Source organism: Xiphias gladius, chromosome 22 (genome assembly GCF_016859285.1).
Source record: "Xiphias gladius isolate SHS-SW01 ecotype Sanya breed wild chromosome 22, ASM1685928v1, whole genome shotgun sequence".
NCBI lineage: Eukaryota > Metazoa > Chordata > Actinopteri > Istiophoriformes > Xiphiidae > Xiphias > Xiphias gladius.
In genome coordinates, this window is record NC_053421.1 from 16,053,694 (window position 1) to 16,074,671 (window position 20,978).

The 20,978-nt window shown below is 39.4% G+C and overlaps 1 pseudogene; it reads left to right on the top strand.

The window, feature by feature from the left end:
* Positions 1 to 8,641: 8,641 nt before the first annotated feature.
* On the top strand, positions 8,642 to 17,303 carry LOC120784513 (annotated as a pseudogene).
* The last annotated feature ends 3,675 nt before the right edge of the window (positions 17,304 to 20,978 follow it).

Consider the following 20,978-nt stretch of genomic DNA (forward strand, 5'->3'; position numbering starts at 1 on the left):
ATCAAAGTCACTTTATCATTGCTTGATGTTGCAGTTTATGTACAGATACAATTTGAAAAGTCTGAAATGTATAATCAACAATGATAAGTTTGGCAAAAAATGTCAAATAGCTGTTCACATTGATGGATTACGCGTCAAGCAAGTTTCAGGAGTCTGCTAATTGATTGTCATGGAGTTGATAGCAATATCTGCACAGGTTCAATGAGCGGCAAATACTTTGTGCTAATTTGATTAATGATATGTGCTCGTTAAAATAAATTTGCTTTCAATCAAATTATCACCCACTACATGACACACAGCAAGTATGGGGGTGGGATAACTGGTCGGTTTAGGGGGCAAAATAGGTCGGGCGGAACCAGAGGAGGGAGTTGTTCATGGGAGCCCTAAGTACATTTTAGCTCTGGTGCCCGGTATGAGGTTAATTATTTCTGGGGTAGAATAATAGATTGAAAAATGTAAAAGTGTTTCATCATACATTTGAAAAAAAAAAATGTCAGCAAAAAGTGTAAAGTATGCATTATTTTTACTTAAGGAGCTAAAAAAAATGCAAAGACATCAAGGAGTTTCCTTTAAGGAAATGCGCCTAACCTGATACCAATACATAGTTAAATCTAGTGTTAACCGCATTTTGTTAGAATCACAACCCTTTCAAACTCTTGCACTTCATCAGCTCCTTAATTTTAGAAACTTCAACTTCTTACCATTTGTGATTTTAATGTTTTACAATGTATAAGATCATTCAGAGAGAGAAATCTCCCAGATTATTCTGTGTTTTATTTTCACAGGTCAATTTTCAATAGGATATAGGGGTCCGAATTTATAGACCTCTTCCTCTCATTTGGTTAAAATGTAATCTTGCATAAAGTCCTACTGATCATGTTTAAAAATGATTTTAATTGTTAGTATGATGTATGTACCTTTTTATTAATGTTAAAACCTTTGTATATCTCTGACACTGTAACTTACTTAGGTAGAGGTTATGCCTAAATCCTTTGGTCTTTTTTTCGTCTGCACATTACTTTGATATTTCTATGCCAGATGTTTGATTTTAACTCGCGTAAATATACAGTATAAAACTCAACTCACGTTGAGCTTTTTTTTTTTTACCTCCCCGTTTATTTGTGTAAGACTACTTTTTAAAGTCTCATTTATGTCTTATTCAGACATAATGCACCATGACGAGGCTTTTCAGAAACTCTACAAGGCACTGAGCTTGTTATGTGGAATGTGAGTATATCTGTATGTGTTACAGTAAATGTGTGTTTGTGTGCACATATGTGCTTTTTCTGTTTGCCGTAATCTGTAATCTATGATTAATCACTGTCACTGTGCCAGAATCTGGGCTTTTTGTCTCTTAAATATGAATCCCTACTCTACCATCTCTCGCTCTCTCTCTCTCTCTCTTTCTTTTTTCCCATGGGGGGCGTCTATTTTAGGAACCCGATGTTCTCTGACAGCTTTCACACATTCCTCCATGGCATTAATACTGAGCGAAGGACACACACACAAAAACACACACATTATGAGGGAAAAGCAGGCAAAACTACATAAAGGGATATTGAGTCTCTTTAACGTTAACATTTACAGACAGTCCTCAGGACATGTCAGCCGCACTCGGGTAAATTGGCCTCAGGACAGACACAATAAAATGCAGCACAATACAAAATGATCTTCCAAAAGGCACAGCGCATTACCAAACACAATACAAAACATTACCATACAATACTATATGATGCGGTACAATAGAACTCTGCTCAATAAAAAACATCACCATACATTACAGTAAGATACACTGCATAATGCAAATTTCCTCATCCATTTACTATTGAGTGTAGTCAGGCTGTCTCTGTTAGGAGTCTGCCAGCCATGATGATATGATATCATGTCAATGTTTCTGTCATAACTTGTCAAGTAAGATTATGGCCAGCTTCAGACGTTACAGAGAGAGGGGGAATCACATCCTGAGGCTTTTGTACAGTGTGTGTTTCTGTGTGTATATGTGTGTATACATTACAACCGGTAGTTCAGCATTCTGGCACAAACATAACACACACACAGTGACAGACACACACACTCACACACACCAAGACAGAGGAGTGCGAATAACACTTAAATGTCAATCTATAGCTCAGGAAGTCAGAGACTAATTACACTCCTTTGCCGACACAAAGACGTTCCATTGGCCCTTTCTTTGAGTCTCCATGGCTACCTGACTGGATACGTGACCTGGACAAAGCCAGAGGGATTAGTGTATTCAGTAACACACGCACGCACACACACACACACACACACACACACACACACACACACACACACACACACACACACACACACACACACACACTGGACAAATGAACTCAGGGAGAACCACATGTTCCGGGAGACATATTTTTACAGAAAGTGATCCCTATCACACACTTGAAAACATTCATACATTCACACACAATTATGATGGCGCGTTGGGCACTTTTTTTTATCTTGCTCATTGCTATAGACCACGATACTGTATATAAGCACCCGTATATCATATGTTCATTTGACATTTTGGAGTTGGAGCTTTAACTATTCTTTTAGTGTTTTTTTTTCTTCCTCTCAAACAAAAGTCAGGACTATCCTGTTGCTAGATTTAAACATCTCTTGAAAAGGGAAGCAGTTAGAGTTGTATCGATGAATTGAGTAGGGAACACTATCGTGTTACGTGGTTTCAAAAACAACTGATCAAAACTGAGAAATTTGCAACACTGGACTGTGACCATGGCAACACCCTGTGTCTTTGTGCCTCTGTCTATATCTGCACAGCTGGAGTGTGTTCTGCTGAGTACAAAGGTCATCAGCAAGGGTATTCAGAGTAATTATACATTTTCTCTTCTGCAAACCAATCAGAAAAGACTATTCCTGACCCTTGACAGATCAGAGTTCACTGCTCTCAGCATGGTCACACAGCAATTAACCTACACATACTATACAAACTGTCTCTCCTCCTTACCCTCTCTCTCTCCTTCTTACACACACAAACACACACACACACACAGACACACACAGACACAAACACACACAGACACACACACACACACACACACACACACACACACACACACACACACACACACACACAAGCCACTGTAGCCGTGGCAAATGTGAACTGCATGTCTCCCTCTCTGCTCCTTTAGGGAGTGTAGTATGTACAGAAAGTTTCATGCCGATGTTTGTCAAGCACACCCAAAAAGAAATTCCATGCATCCAGTACAGTCTCTATCTCTATCTCTCACACACACATACACACACACAAACACACACACACACACACACACACACACACACACACACACACACACACACACACACACACACACACACACACACACACACACACACACACACACACACACACACAGAGGCACAATGCATCATCCAATGTGTGAGTTTAACCAGTTCTTGCCGACACCTGCAATTTCAGGTTTGCATGTGCTGCATTTTTCACCCAGCTTCCGAGCAAGGACGCTGTCCGCCATGACACACAAACCCTCACGCACACACAAACACACATACATATCTACACACATCATTCATGCTTGAATTCTCTAACAACTGAATGCTGCAAGTCATTAATTATTAGTTCTTCTCTCAAAATATATGTTCCTGTATGACAAGGACATACACTAGCATATTCCCTCTCTTTCTCACAATTGCAGATCTACACATCTTCATGTGCACAAAAATGTCACAAACACACACACACACACACACACACAACATTGAATCCAGCTCTATTTTAAACAGCTGTTTCCATCAACTGACCAACAGTTGATGGATACTTGAACAACTGTAAGTCTCTGCTAGTTAACAGAAAATGTTAGAATTGTTGTAATTTTACAAATTGATATCCCTCCGTAAGAGCCTGTACTGCTTTTTAAAGACTTTCTAAAGGCCTATACTTTATGTGATGTACATTATATATGTACTGCAGTGTAGTCAACCCCCCTTACACACACACACACACACACACACACACACACACACACACACTTAGACACACATACAAAAAGAAAGAAAGAGAGTGAAGAAAACACAGTTATGGTTTTATAGCAGCCTGGCAGTATATGAATATTATATATAACATCCAATCATCATTTTTATTTATTCATTTATCTGCTAAATGTCTGTTTCTTATCGCTGCTAGCAAGCCATCTGCTATTTGGAAGCACAATGTTGAATGAAAGCGTAGGAATGTTCAGCACAATAGAACATAATAGAATCACATAGAATGGCAAGCAGAAGTGCAGTTTTACAGACATACAGATTCGTGTAGAAGACAATGAATAATTCTCTTTCTCTATTAAAAGCCTACATGAGACAGCAGAATGCATGAGAATCTGGTGTGTCTTATCAGTGCTGACAGTATGTATGGTTGTATTTTCTCCAGGGGAGAATGAGACACGGAAACACTATATGGTACTGAATTACTGGGAATGTTACTTTTTTTTTATTGAGAAATTTAAGAAACAAAGCTCTTACATTAACATCACAATACACTTCCATTCAAAGCAAATCCCTGGAAATCCTGTTTCTCTCTGAATTACCACATATACCCGTAAATATACCATTCACCACAGACAAACTAACAGACATATGAACAGGCAGGCAGAGAGACACTCAAAAATAGACAAACAGTTCTGTTAGGAGATAAGACAAACCAGAAAACAGTTAAACAAATGTGTTTTCAGATCAAATATGTTTCAAGTGGTTTAGTTAAATTCTGTGAGGTTTACTCTTATTATGGTTTGGATTCAAAAAGGGGTAGCACCAAGTAACCACACCACAAGCAGAAAATGTTGGTGACCACTACATTTTTCAAGTTAATATGATGGTGGTTTGTTTGAAATCAACACAAAACATAGTTTTATGGGTGTAAAGACAGTCTGCTCTGATAGTATCAACATCGAACTGACAGTTACTCATATAAAACAACCCACAGCCAGTCAGTGATGTCCACATGCATATTTCATATATTCATATTACTTCATGTATTCTTAAAACCAGAGGTAAATTGCAGAAAAGGCAATTCCAGGAAAAGCCATCATTCCTTGCTACAGTCACAGGCACTGGGCTAAGATTTGCCAAACTTTCTGGTACCACTTTCTAAGTTTATAACTAAAAGCTTCCTTTATTAACGCTTCATAGATCAGTTAAAAGTCATTATAAGGTGCACATTCTCGAAATTAAACAACAAAATACACTGCTGGTAATTTTCCCCCAGACCTATACAAATGAGAATTTTTGCTCTGATGCCCACTGTTTGGGTTAACATGACAGGGTTAGGGTTCGACAGGGTTAGGGGATCTTTGTTTCTGCAAGAATAACCCCTTCTTTAGTTTGGGAGAAAAGAAAAGAAAAGGAAAAGAAAAAGAACATTGGTTTCCCGTGAAAAGTCATGGGTTTTGTTGAACCATCCGTTCACTCTTATCACCTCCCCGTGCAGACTTTGTGGCTCTACAATGACATCACCTGACTTCCACCTATACTTCAAACGGACAAGAGTCATAATTTCTATGGCCATTTAGAGGGCTGTGTCGTTTGAACATAAACAGATGTCAACAGTGTCCTCTGGTTGGTGTTTATCCTGCAGCGTGACACTTTTTTTTTTTTAGCTAGCTCTTATTGACATTCACAGCTCCATGGCTTGCTTGTAAAAACTTTTTATTTTATTTTTTAATTTTTTAATAAGTTTAAGCAAAAATTCAGTCATTGTAATCAGATATAGCGAGATATAGAGAGAAAGCCAGCTATTCAAATAGACTGACATGACAGACAAGGCCTCAATTATACTTAGTAACCGTGCAGCCGATCTAGCAGGCCTGCTGGCTCATAATTATTTTTCTGCAATCATTGGTCTATGTGAGTAGCTTGTTGGGCATTGTATCCCAGAAGGCAGTTTGAAGTGGAATGAGAACAAATGGCACCCTTTCTTGTTAGCAGAATTTCCTCCCCTTGTTAAGTATAGATTTGGTGCGAAAATGTACATAGAAACAACAATTTACCTAATCACCATTAATCACCATACTGCTCATTAAATCTGTGCAAATTGCATGCTGCCATGCCCGCTCTCTTCTTCCTTCAGCCTTCCTGCAGTAAAAATACAGAGCAGGGAAATCGCACCTCTGATGAGTATGAGGTTTTCATCCTTATAGAATTAGACTTCTGCGTCAGCTCTTTCCTACCTTGTCAGCTCTTTCACTTGACTGGAGGTATGGCTGAGGAGATGAGGCAAAAAATTCTTTAGGCCTATTTCAGCCTTATAATGGGCTGCCGATTTCTCTGCAGCCACGAAGAAGGGGCTGTGTGGATGCATGCTATTTGCAGACCACAGCTGTTTGTCAAAGATATGATTATATAGAATGACACAGATACATCAGAGATTTTATTCTCAACTCTCAGAGCACGTCAACCAAAAGGGCTCTGCTCAGTTTCATCTTAGCTCATACAAAGAGTGACATGAGGTGGAAGGGGAAAGGAAGAAGTAAGATGAGGCCAAAAATATTATCAAAGGTTGTTTTTTCCAAGGAGAGGATGAGACAATCCCATGCAAGCATTGTCTTTGTGCAGATATTTTTAAAGTGTCACAGTCCTCTCTGTTGTTGAAAAGACTGAATTCTGAAATAAGCAAGGGCATATAATTCAACAGCGATGTGTGACGAAATCTGCAGTTTCATGCAGCTCCTCCCTGCCTCTGATTTCTGCTGCTTGGCTTGCCAGATAAGATTTGAACTTCAAACATGCAGTCAGTGCTCATCCTGTTAAAGCAGAGATAGAGGATGAGCTCTCTGAGTTCAGAGATGTTTCTATATGGTATGTGGCCCTGCTGTGGAGATGGTGATAATGTGACATTATCAGGCACACACACATACATACTGTACAGCTCTTTCACACCACACATACACAATGACACACATGGGAACTCAAACAAACATAACCAATACCAGAACATTCAGAGATGCACGTGCACCTAGGCATATGAACTATTCGTTTATCTCACCTGCCCTAAAGAAGCAATTTCGTCAAAGACAAACATCTGCAGAAATAGGTTACACTTTCATCTGAACTGCTTCTGATTCTCCTTAAACCTATTCTAAGCGTTTTATAATGAACATCCCAAACGTGTCTGTCTGGAAAGCTGGTAATGGAATATTTATAGAATAATTCTGGGAATACTTGTGGGAAACTGGTTATAACAAGTGTCTTTGTTGTACGGAAGCACAATTTCTGCTTTCCTAAGTTGCATCTCTCCTTCTGTCTCTCTTCCAGTGTCCCAGTCTCTCTGTTATTCTCTTTCTTTTTCTGTCTTTGTGTATCATTGTATATAAAGTATCTTTCTCTGTGCCTTCCTACCTTTATTTCTGACTGGTGTTCAACAACCTCAAACTTCAGCTCAGTCAGAACCTCAATCTGAACCTCATACCTAATGCATTACAGTAGTAGTCATCATAGAAGTTCCTCAGAACTCATCTATCCTGCAGGCTTGTCTTTGTCCATTGAAGCAGCATGGAACTATGTACAATATGCATGCTGTAACTCAAAACTATCTTTAATAACCATGCCTCTTGTCATTCTGTGTGCCTTCTGACAGCTGGAAACAGCTGGAAACTCCCAAATAATACCACTTGGGAATTGAGCCTCAGCGCCACAGCAGTTCAGTATTGCTTGCAGTGCACGCAGTGCAGTGTTGTCAGCAAGAGCTGCAAATGAGAATTCTACATTTTTGTCCATTAAGCTGGCAGAATAAATGTTTAATGTTCACTATTGCATGCATGATCTTCGGTAATGCACTGCAGGCTGATACAACACGACACTGACTAAACTTGAGCTCAATTTCTCACATAAGCTGTAAACTGCAACTCCACACTGACATTTATAAAATGGTGGTTCAGCATGTGTTTGATGTAAACATATCCCAGAGCGCATCACTGTTAAATGTCACAAGATGTTTTCGGATAAGCAAAAAATACTCACATGGTTTCAAATCCTCTCTGGATTTCCTAGGGAAACCTACAAGGACTCGGGTCTTGAGGAACCTGTTAGAGGTGTGTTTGTGTGTGTGTTTGTCATGCTACATTTGGGGATACATTTTTGACTACACACTAGCTGAATTCAGTCCCTCAGGCAACGCCTGACCCCAAGCAGTGCATCGACCTCAACAAGCTCCACCAGTCAAATAAATTTGTTTGTTTTAGGTTCTGGCCACATTTAAGGTTTGACAAGTATTGGTGACAGTTAAAGTTCTAATCCTTTTATAATCTACTTTATATGGTTATAATATGTAAATGTAGTCTTTACATGTTGTTGCACTGCTGCTATGTGGCCAGAAAAATCAATTAATGCAGGTTTTTAAAATTCATAATACCAAGTTTTGATAATATTTATGGCTGTCATTTTTTTCAGCAACAATCAACCAAATCAACCGTGACTGAAAGCTAAAGAATTGGTTGGAGTAAGCCGCCGGGAAGGAATAAGTGCCCTTAATAGCGCTGTGCTCATAGAATGTGTGCAAGTGTGTTTCTGTGTATGAAAGAGAGGGAGTGCTGATAACCTTAGGAGCAAAGAGATATTCTTTTAGTTTACCCAACTATCTCCGTTAAACACAGAGAGGACATGGCCTTTGATGACAACACTGCAACCAGCTTCAGTTGAATTTACTCAGTGAATTCAATAGTTGTTCATTTAGGGAGAGAATGGAAAAGAGATGTGGGGGAGCACTACGGACAGCGAGAGAGTGGAAAGAGCAAAGGTAAGAAAGAAAGGCTGACACTGGAAGAGCGTGGTGATGAAAGCACAGAGAGAGACAGAGAGAGCAAGTGGGTCTGAGTCTGAAAGTGAAGAGGAGAAGAAAAGAGAAATGTCCTGGAGGCAGAGCTAGTAAATGAGTCATCGGAGTGGATCTGCTATCGGGTCTATTCTAACAGCGCTACAAGTGAATGGAAGCCTTAAAGGTTAGGCATAAAATGACTTCTCATTTTGCTGCGATATCCCCCAAGGTAGACATTAATGCTTTAGTTATGGACTTGACTGTAAAAGCTGCTGGGGTAACGTGTTGCCTTTCTGCCATAAATATTGCTGGCTATGTACAGTATGTGCACGTTGTGATTTCGATGAGGCTGCTTTCATGGGGAGGAGAGTATTTTTGTGCAAATAGTCAGTAAAGTTGATGTGATGCTATGTGTCACTTCTAAAGCCAGGTAGTCACTCTGCAGAGCCAACTCCCCAGGTGCTACAAGATCACAGATGAGACTCTATTCAGCTCTGATCGTCCTGACCCATTTCAGTGCACATGCGCACACTCTCACATGCATGGGCACACACACATACACCAACAAACACTTGCAAGCAAAGCCATGCATTCATACAAAGTAAAGCAGTCACGTATAAAACACTTACATACGTGCCAAGCTTCATTTCTGCTCTGTTGAGTGTGTTCGTGTCGCAACTTTGCAGATGTTTTAGTCATGAGGACGTGAACACTAAATTTGAACAAATTCTCTTCCTGGTCTTTTGGTTGGAACAGTGGGTTTTGAAATGATAATGAATCTGTGGGCCAGGATCTCCCACATGGCACCATGTCTAGTGTGGAAACAGAAGAAAAGCTGAACTAGATATTGCCTTTAAAGCAGTCTGTGTTTCTAAGAAGTGATAAAACTTTAAAAAATGTGAATCTAAGGTTAATGTTACATCAATAGAGCCAGATGGTAACCCAAACAACTGATTTACAGTTCAAAGTCTAGTGGTATGAATCAATGTCTGTCACAGACTGGCTCAGGGAATGTGACAAGAAAGGAGTCCACATAAAAGTTATACCAAAAATAAACAGTTTATTACAACGAAAGGTAACACAGATAAATTGGGGTGTGGAAATCAGCAGGTTAAGCCATGAAAGTAGCACAAGGATTGGTGGCATGTGCAGAAGCAAAAGATCATGATACAAAGAGAATATCAGCAGTTGAAAGGGAGAGCAAGTGACTACATGGGCCAGCTTTTATAGTCTGGAAGGCCCGGGTGAACTACATCAGCTGATTACCCTCCCAGTCAGCCGGTTGCCTAATGAGGTTGGCTAGGACAACCTCCAAGACAGTGGGTGGGGTGGGACATCTGGAAAACACTATAAATAATAAAAAAAATAATAATAAAAAAATAAAACCATAAAATCACACATTATGCACACTCAAAGACAAAGAGGGAGAGGCAGTTTACAGGTCAGATTCCACAGCAATATAACTACAAAGCAGGGAACACAGAATATCTAAACTCAGTGTGTGAACAGGATGGTGACTAGTGGCATGTCAGAGGAGACGAAGCCAGACAGCATGTCGCTGCATCCTCTGGACACAGCACCTTCCCCTGAACCAGGGCTGCTGTGTATCTTTGGGACCGGGGACTTGGGGCGCTCTCTGGGCCTGCGTCTGCTCCAGTCTGGCTACAGGGTGGTGTATGGCAGCCGCAGACCTCACAGCTGTGGCCCCTTGCCTCTGGGAGCACAGGTACAAAACATGGCTTAACATAGCACTTGGAGTTTGTTATGTTTGTTATATTTGTGTTCACAGAGAACACTATGTCTTCCTGGAGACACTGGCACCTCATCTAGAAGGAAAGGTGAACCAAAGATCGATGTTAGAATCTGTAACATAAGGTACACAAAATCCTGAATAGTCACTAAAGCACAAAGCAGGAACTAACGTAATTAACAAATGCTTAATAGTTACTGACTAATACTGACGACTGAAGCCACTTCTTGACTCTGAATTAAGGAATATAGTATAAATTACTTGAGTGCTAGAGATTATTTTAACACGCTACTGTCTGTTTTTTTAAGTTCTTCCAGATTTGTAAATCTTGTAAATCATTTGTATTGACAATAAACATGTTTTAAACTCTGAATTAGATAATAAATGGTAATGGCCTCTATAAACACTGTCTTCAACCAGTACTGCATTATTATGTGCCTATCAGTAACTCTTTCTGTGCCCCCTTGTGTAATGTAGTTTTAAAAATGAAGTAAACGTAAGGTAATCATAGAGCAATAATGATGCCTTGTTAGTAATAACTCAGAGTTATGCACTACATCATTTGCGGGGACACAAAGTAGCAACTAATATGTACAAATTATAATAAAGACGTGGTGACTGGTGCCAAGCTTCCATCTGATACACCGGTATCGAGTAAAACAGTGGTACCCAACCCTTTTCACCTCATGAGCCTATAAAATGAAGTGTTGTCTACTTGCAACCCCTCGTCACATGTTGCATAGTTCTACCTCTCCACTTGTGAGTAGTTCCACAAAGACTGATAATTCTTTCTCGGATTGTTTAATTTGAATATACATTTTTTTTTAGAGGCCTGAAGAGGTTAAAGTATCCAGTTTCTCAAAAATAATATGCAAAGTTTGGAGAAATTCAGAAAAATACCTTATTTTGTGTAGTGGAGGTATGTTTTGTCTTCTTTCCTATTCTGTAAATAATCTCGAGACCCATCTGTGTAACACATTACATTAGAATATATAAACATAAACAGTGTGTCTGTGCCATTACATTACAGATTTTTCCTGTTACACTGGCTTTACATTGTTTTTGTTTAAAATGGTTCCACTAATGCTTTCATTTGTAATTTTGATTTCTGGTACATCTTGAAACTGAATAAAATACACATCAATAAAAATATACCATTAAAAAAATTGTGAAATAAAAAAAATAAGGAAGATAAGGCATATTTGAACTGGAAAAATAAAAAAGTCAAAAAAGTATTAGAAAATGTAAATCAGAATTCTCTCTTTATTATATGAATATGTAGGATATGATAGATTTAACTGTTTTTTATTCTTTTGTTTAATCTTTTCTGACGATGCTAATTGGTTGATTACAAGGTGCTGGTGGACCTCGGTAACAACCTGCAGAAAGACGTGTAGTCAGATGCCAATGCTGTTACCTTTGCTACCTGCAAAGGTAACAGAGTCCTGTGAAAGTGCAGAGAAAAAATGAAGGGTGTCTCATTCATAAACGTACTCTGCATGTAAATGTAAGGTTTTATGTGTGCAATAGTCTCACAAAGGAACCTGACTTTTTTCTAAAAACAAAATCTGGGTTTATTGTCAAAAATCATTTGGCGTTAGTAAGTGCTATGTTTTTTTGAATGCTGGATGTCTCATCCGTTAGAATAACATGCTTCTGGGAAAGTGCTCCTAAACACCACTTAGAGCATGATACATCAAAACTCTCCACTGAATCCAAAAGAAATGAAAGAATTTGCGGGGTTGCAGCTCCTTTGGCAGAGCGGCCTGCTGTGTATCTATTCAGTTGAAGTGGAAAGATTGATCCTCACCATTTTGAGACTCTTCCTATCACGTCTGTGTATTTGTAGACAGATACCATAGCAGCTGAAGTCCTTGCTGTATGTTCTCCAGACTGGTCCCTGGAGCTGCTGTAGTGAAAGGCCTTAACACGCTGTCTGCCTGGGCCCTGCAGAATGGACTTTTGGCAGGAAAACAGGTGAGAAAGGAGTGGAGGTAAGGAATCTGTGAAAAGATGGCAGCGGGATCAAGGTGAAACAGAGCCAGGAAGCTTCCGAGCCTTAAGGAAGGCTTTGATTGAATAGAGTAAAGATGCAAAGACAGAGCGGTAACAGGATGGGAGATTACCAACTTGATCTTTGATGATGAGACATGTTTGACTTCAAACCAGGCAACAATAATTGCTCTTACACCCTGGAATACAATGAGAAAAGTGGATCTCAGACTTGTTAATAATAGAAGATGATTGCTTCACCATACACCAGGTAAGATTTAGGAAAGGAATTGATTTCATTTGTGTTGGTGCAGATTATTGATTTTGCCATCTTTCCATAACAATGCAAGAGAAAATGAGGACAGTGCTTGTATAAACGCACAAACAAATAAACACACTTTATGATGTTACAAAGTCGAAAGATCAATGTTTATTGCAGTTTCCGTTTCACAGCTACAAAGAGAAACACAAACATGCTGGAACCTCTGGAGACTAAACCTGAATCTGCCTCGAATCCTCTTCAACACAAATACCCCCCCCCCCCAATACATACACACACAGACACAAACACACTCTCACACACGTACACACACACCACTGCAGTGTTCTATTTTCTTTCAAAACAGGTAGCTGTGAGAGAGCAGGAGTGGTGTGTCTTTATCAGTGCATGTACTATATGTCCACACGCACATGCTTGCAAGTGTGAGCTATTCCCCGGTCAGCAATTTGATCAGAGCCTCAGCCCTGCTGTGGCTCTGTCACATTTACATTCAGATGGAGATTTAGTCTGTCGGCCGTCCCCTGCTGTTACTGGTGCAGTAATGTAGGGAGACATGGCTGGCTGCCCGGTCCACTTATACACATACCTGGGGGAAAACTGCTCAATCCTACTGACTCCACTATATGCCTATCAAACTGCTCCTTCTCTCTCTGACGCTCTCTGGCTTTCTCCATCTCTCTCATTTAATATGATTCCATTTTTCCCCCTCTTGCAAACAACTTAATCGTTTTATTACAGAGCTGTGAGTGTGGTAATAATCCTCAGCATGGTGAGATCTAGAAATGGGATTACATATTGAGCAGCATATGTGTATATAGTATGTATGTGTCTTTACATAGTCATACACTTCCAGGGGCTTCATCTCAAAATGACTGAAACAGCACGGGGGAGAGCAACAAAACAAGGGTAATTTTGCAGACAGACAATGTAGGTGTGCACGGTGTAGTCATGCGCTAGATATTCTAAACAGCGCTGGTGAGTCATCTACCAATCATTTTAGAGTAATTATTAGCAACTGAAAAACAGAAGCATATTAAAATGCAACGAAAGTAAAATGTTTCTTCACTTCTGAAGAAAGGTGCATTTGGTTTTTGAAAGTACTTATGTAGTCTACTGAGCGGTAGTCTACATAATTACAGATAAAGATATTTTAAAAACAGTGCTTCCAAGGTAACTAAACCTCAACAAATATTCATCTACACGACATGTTAGGTAGGATCTTTACAACTAATGATTAATTATAGTACTGGTTCCTCATAATATTTAAGATTTCTCCTTGTCAGCAAACCTTATGAAAAACAAAGCCAACAGTTAGTTTATAATAATAAACAATAACAAGTTTTTTTTTTTTTTTTTTGTAGCTTACTCCTCTGTGCCATAGAATTTTCACACTGTTGCACTGGGTGATATGATCCTTCAGTATAATGAACATGCACACTGTAGTTCATTTTGAGGAAATGCCCCATACATCATCCGGCTGCCATAAATATACAGTAGGTGGCTGAAAATAGGCCCCAACTAATGCACGATTTACTCCTGTTTGAGTGAGGTTTGCTAAAACCTACAATGCCCAGCTTTTTAGGGATACTATTTAGCCTTTTTTTTTTTTAAATAAAAGTATAAATTTGTGACCTATTTTTTTTAAAGATTTTAATTGGGGCTGAGTGGCAAAGACAGTGTATGGAAATCAGAAAGTAGTGAGAGATGGTCTAGCTCGTTGTCGGTTTTCCTCTTTTTTGTGGTATTTATTGACAATAAAATAAATACATAATCCCCAGCCTTGTCCTTTTACCAACCCCTGACTACACAGCCCATTTTAAAAATAACCCACTCCTCCATGCTCTAGGTGTACCTGTGTGGGAACAGTGCAGCAGCAAAACAGGCAGTAGCAGAGATGGCCATCAAGCTGGGTCTCACTGTTCTGGCCAGGGGGTCCCTGTCTGCAGCCAGAGAACTGGAGGACTTCCCCCTGCAGCTGTTCCCAAAGTACGCATGGCCGTTAGCCTCACTGCCTTCTTCTTCTTCTATCTGCTCATTAGAGATGTCATCTAAGCATATGTTGAACATTGGAAATACATATCCTTCAGAATCATGGTGTGCCTGGCCAACAATTTAAAGACCCCCCCCCCCCCCCTTGTTAAGTGTCCTGGAGACTGCTATTTTGTGTTCCCTTCAAAAGTTGTGTTCTGTGTTTATTCTTCATCCTTCAGGTGTTTCCCATTGTGTCGCTCATCATGTTGTCTCTGTGTTAACTGCCTGGTGTCAAAGCTGCCTTCCTTCAGCTCTACAGAGGGACAAAGTACAGGTCAGACATCCATCTGGGACAAAAAAAGTTCACTACCTGTGCAGGTTATTGTAAAAGGTATATTAATTTTGGAGTGTAAAGTGCCTATCTCACTTTTGCGTGTTCCAGGCGCTTCCCTGACTGGCTGGACCACTGGATGCCGTGCAGGAAGCAGATGAGTCTGGTTGCACTGGGCTTTGCTTTTCTCCATGCCATCTACACATTCATCATTCCTATTCGCAATGCCGTCAGACACAAACTCATTTTGCGTGTGGTGAATGAGGTACAGCAGGCTGGTTCAAACCTCTTGCAGTATTTCTGCGATCCCGTACATAGAGGAACATGACATAAAGCTATCATTACGTAGGAATTTCACCAGGGTTACTCTCTCGTATCTCTCTCTCGTAGAGGAAGAACAGTAAAACCACCCCGTTTTACTTTGATAATACAGAGGCACGGAGAACAGACTCATTCTATGTGCTGGGAATCCTGGGTTTCTTTCTCTATGTCCTGCCAGGACTAACATCCCTGCCCTCTGTGGGAGGCTCGCTCAGCTGGAGAGAGATCAGCTTCATTCAGGTCAGAGCGCAGTTTGAAATGTGCATGTGTGAGTGTGAGTGCGGTTGTGCGTGTGTGTGTGTGTGTGTGTGTGTGTTTGCTTGTGTTCACCAGACGTCACATGCTTACTATCAGTCTTTTGATAATCTGTCTTTGTGATAATCTATATATGGAGTTTCCAAGTTTTCTTCATAGTTATCAAACTGCTGTAGAAAGCAATATGTTATTCATTTCCCCAGAGGCTAGTTAACCAACTGCCTAACACAGGCACACAGAGAGAAAGCCTGGCTGATTTTAAATGTTAAGTTATTCATTAAATAGAATTATGATACCTGGTATAATCCCCAGTGAGAAGATTGTTAATGCAGGTCACAGTTCCATTTGTGTAAAGGTCAGATCCATTGGTAGACCTCAGATAGGGAATGAGACTCAGAGACAGAGGTCGAGGTCAAGATAATAATTATGATCTGATGAGAAGAATTGTAAGAGATGTAAAATAACAGGTATCAATTTACATAAACTGTTGTTTTTTTTTTGTTGGTGTTATTGCAGTTATGATCATGGTTGTCATCAGAGGAATGTAAATTTTTAGAATAGAAATGTTAGTGCTGATAGCAGAAGGAATTTCTGTTCTAAATTGGTTAAATAAGATCCCTGATTATCATTATAGGGGCACAGTTCATTACTGCACCACATTTATTTGAATGGTTCCTTATTGTGCTATTTGCACTTATTGTAAGTTGCTGTGGATGAGAACATCAGCAGCCAAATACTAAAAATGTAAATGAAAGCACATTATCCACGTAATTAACAATAACCGAGCCTCAAAGGCCACTGGTGTTACAAAACTAATTATTCTGGAACGGTTGATAAACAATTTGTATTTTTATCTCATTGTAATGCCTGAGGATTTCACAAGCACAGAAAATATCCTGACAATCATCTTTAAATTTATCAGAGAAATACCATAAAAAAGTTAGCTTTATTGTGTGCTAGGTGTTTGTTACAGACAATTTCAAATAATTTTTATGTACTACAACAGGATTATCCATTGCAAAAAAATAAAAAAAATAAAAATACAGCACGTGAGCTGCTTTAGATACCAATTATCCATTACCAGTTTATAATTAGTATCAGCAGTATCTGTTATTTGTGAACACGTATGTGTCAATTAATCTTTCACTCTGAATAAAAATTTTTTTTTCCTCAGTCTATGCTGGGCCACCAGACCTACGTTGTTTACGGCTGGAAGAAATTTCTTCGTCCCTCTACCTACAAATGGTACACTCCTCCAGGCTACATGCTCTGTCGGATTGTGCCGTCGGTGGTTCTGGTGCTAAAGGTCCTGCTCCTCCTTCTCTTCGTGGACCGCACCCTCATCGGTATTCGACAAGGCTGGAAGAGGACCCCGCCAAGGGAGGGCATGGGGGAAAGCAAGGCCACCAGCCTGTGAAGCCTGACCTCTGAAGTCATCAGGGTAACTGATTACTGAGGGTTTCATTCATTATTTTTATAATCTATAGATTTTAAGAATACAGATGTTTCCACAATGGAAAATATTAGTAATTTGTAAAAAACCATAAAGTAGGCAAAAGGATTTCAAATATTTCATGTTCTGATTTTGCAGAAAAACTTTCTTATTAACCAAAATTCCTACTGTTTGGAACAAAAATCTTTTTTAACCAAAAAAAAAAAAAAAAGATATCCAAAGATAACTTTGTCCATGCTCAGTTGGTATGTGATTGTCTCCTTTGATCAGTCAGCACTACCTACTCTCAATTGTGCAATAGACTTAAAAAAAAAAAATCAAAATGGACATATCTCCATGGATATAAATGTTTTAATGTCTATTTCAATTAAGCTTTGGAAAAAAACAGATTTCCTATTTACGCTGAATCTTTTCACAGAATGTGGTGAAAAATAGATTGATATCCCCTGCTGAAACCCATTGTTTTGATAAACATAGGCAATAGTTTCTATTTCCCTCTCTCCTCTCCCTTCAGGTGGTGCGATTGTATCCCTAAAGGTTGCTCCCTTTTAAGGATGTTATTGATCTCCCTGTTTTCTAACACAAATACCTTTCTGCCCAAACCTGGCTCCCTCTCAAGGGCATGTAAACTCGTACACTTACCCACACACGCACACAGTTACATATGCACATACACAAACACAGCGTAAAGGAGAGTACGGTTGAGCTAATTATATTATCACATGCAGAGTCAACACACATGTGCACACACGGATGCGCACATACAAGGGCCAAAACCAGACTGTGTAATAGTGGATAACATATTTTGTAGCCAAGAGCAGACTCTGGAGGCAGAGCAAGTGTGATATAAAAACAGTCTTAACTAGATTTAAAACAGTCAGCAACTATTTCAGAGGCCTAAAGCAGGTAGATAATAGTCATCAGTGCAGATACAAGGAAGCAGACGGCATAAACTGTAGGTTGTATAACTAAGGAAACATAGACAAACACTGGCGAGAGGTGGCAACAATATACACTGATAGCAGATCAGTTGCGTCTGGGAAAGCAGGTGGCTTGATCAGGGGATGAGCAGAGGGGGGAACCCAATACTGAGAGTTGGTGGACAGGTGCAGAGAGGCAGATGTGGAACAACTGGAGAGGGTAGTATGTACGACACTAATCAGATGATCCAGAGACAGAAGGGGGGAGAGGGGAGGATGGAGCAGCTGTCGCTATGACAGGTTCTACAAAGAAATATGTGGCACCTTTTTCGCCCAGAGCAGAACATTTAGCCAGAGACATCCCATTATCTAGCATCTAACAACATTATCTGCACACAGAATCTGCAATCCCTTACACCCTCTCGCATTGTATTATTCTCCCATTACCAAAGAGTTGCTGTTGATCTTAGGCTATCTCCTGCTGGTGGGGTGCTTAGGGCTGAGTGTGTGTGTGTGTGTGTGTGTGTGTGTGTGTGTGTGTGCTGATGTATAAATGAGATAGAGTATTCTAATTTTGCCCTGGGTAAGAATTAAGATGTAGCAACATAAAGAAAAACTGTGAAACGAGCTAACTTACAGTCATTATTTCCACTCACGTTCAATTTCACACGCGGTACAACCCATAATAAGATTATGTGTGTTCAGCCATGAAGGCTTGACTCTATATGAGCATAAATAAACAGTGGACATTGTGGGTAAGGACACAGATCATGGAACATTGAACAAGAGTTCATCCTTGATTCATCTGTGAAATGTATACCTGGATGCTGAATGAAATGTTTATAATGACACTGATAGTTGTCTGAGTGGTTGTCACAGATTGTACAGTGCTATACCAAAGTTTGGATGTCGCTTGAGGTTTGCTTTGTAAACCTCGATCATGGCACAAAATTATGGGACATTTTTTGTCTAAGTGCTGTAAAGTTGTGAGAGAATTCTGTTTTTGCTTTTGTGAATTAAAAAAACATTCTGATAAATAAATGTGTGAATTACTGTATGTCAATTCCTTGTTCCTTAATTGTATGACATTTCTTAGCTTACCTCTTATGCAGGTTGTAGGTAAAAGTTTAGAAAATTGACTACTATTCAACATTGTATTAATAATATTTTTTATTGAAGAACAGCTGATAACATATAGTATCTTAATAGAAACTTGTTCTATTTGGTTTTGCCTCAATGTTCTGTCATGCCTAAAGTGTGGTTACTGTACTGTTTACAAGTGAGTAATTATACAAACCGAAATACACAGGAAGTATCACTAAAGTCTTGATGTTTTTACTCTAAAAAAAAGGTTATTTCCCAAAATCGATTTAATCTATTTTTAAATTCATTTCTAAATTCAAATTTTCTGCCATCAGTGAACTCTGACAACTGCAGGTTCAATGTAAAATTGAGTCTCGTTGCCTGAAATAAATTGAAGTCCTTCCCCATATCGAAAACTTGACATACGGTTTTTTCATACAGATCAGAAAACCCAATTCTGTAGCGCCTCAGGTTTGCATTTAAACCTGTATAACTCAGCACAGCATGGGGCACATGCAGCTTGGCCTTAGACACCAAGGGGGCAAATGATATCTCAAGCGACAGTGTTCCTCATCGTCTGGTGGATTAGACCTTTACAATATGCTCAATCTCTCAGTCTCCCAGTCTGCTGAGGTAAAGGTTGCCCTCCATTACATCAGGTAGCAGCTAGCGTACCACAAGGGGCTTTTTCTGAGTTCTCAAGGAGCACATCATTCTGAATTGACTCAGCAGGAATGTCAAAAGAAAGATGTTTAGGGTGAACTACTGCTACAGCTCTTATCATGCAGCCTAATTTGTTGTGGAAGTCCCTGTAGGTTTGCAAGTAGGCTTCAGCATCACTAGTACCATGTAGTTTGAGCAAATGTTTCATTTCCTTTAGAGAAGAAAACTTGGTATAAAAAAAAAAAAATGATGAAAGACCAGTTGTCTCACTCGGTCATCGCTAATGAATCAAACAGTCCACGACACATATCAATGACTGACAAGGCACCATTTATTTTACAGACCTGGTGCCATGGTAAGTAGCCACTGGCATGCTGCTGAATTTAAAGGTTTGATGGCTGACTTCTTTGCTTCCCTCATTCATTGTAAATCTATATAATGACCCAAACTTTAGATTCAGATTACCAAAAGATTTTGAAGCGTTGACTCACAAACTTCACAGCAGCACGCACTGAGAAAACAGAACAACACCATGAAGAGCCCACATGCAATCATAAAGATCAGCGCATGATCCAATAGGTCATGTGTACGAGGACCAAGAGATATAGCATCCCTTTTTCAGACATTTGTATTTTAAGCATTTGCAATAATAAGAAGGCCTTTTTAAAGAGTTTGCAGTTGCTGCACTTACTTTTTCAAATGCATTATTTAAATTTATTACTTAAAATATATATTTTATATCTTTATTGCTGAGTCTTGCCAAGAATTGTAGTTGTTCAGCTACATAATTTATTAAGGTTTGTGGTCTCGCTTGTTTAACATCAAGTACTACTGAGCATTAATGAATGAGGCCACTAAGACACGCTACTATAAAAGAAGACTTAGGAGAAAGGATGAGGTGGAGTCATAAAAAGTGGAAAGAAGAAGCCATAAAAATGGCTGATATAAACCATTAATTGATCTGACAAACAAACACAAAAAAAAATTCCAATCTCTCTTTTTTGAAACTAGAGGATCTGGGAGCTCTGATCCTGCTGGTTTTCTGTTCAATTAATTAGTTTACTGTGATCACGTAAGTGGAAATTAAACCGTTTTTTTTTACTCTGACACTGCCCTGCAATGGAAAATACTACCCTGATACTTGATGCACACCGAAGCA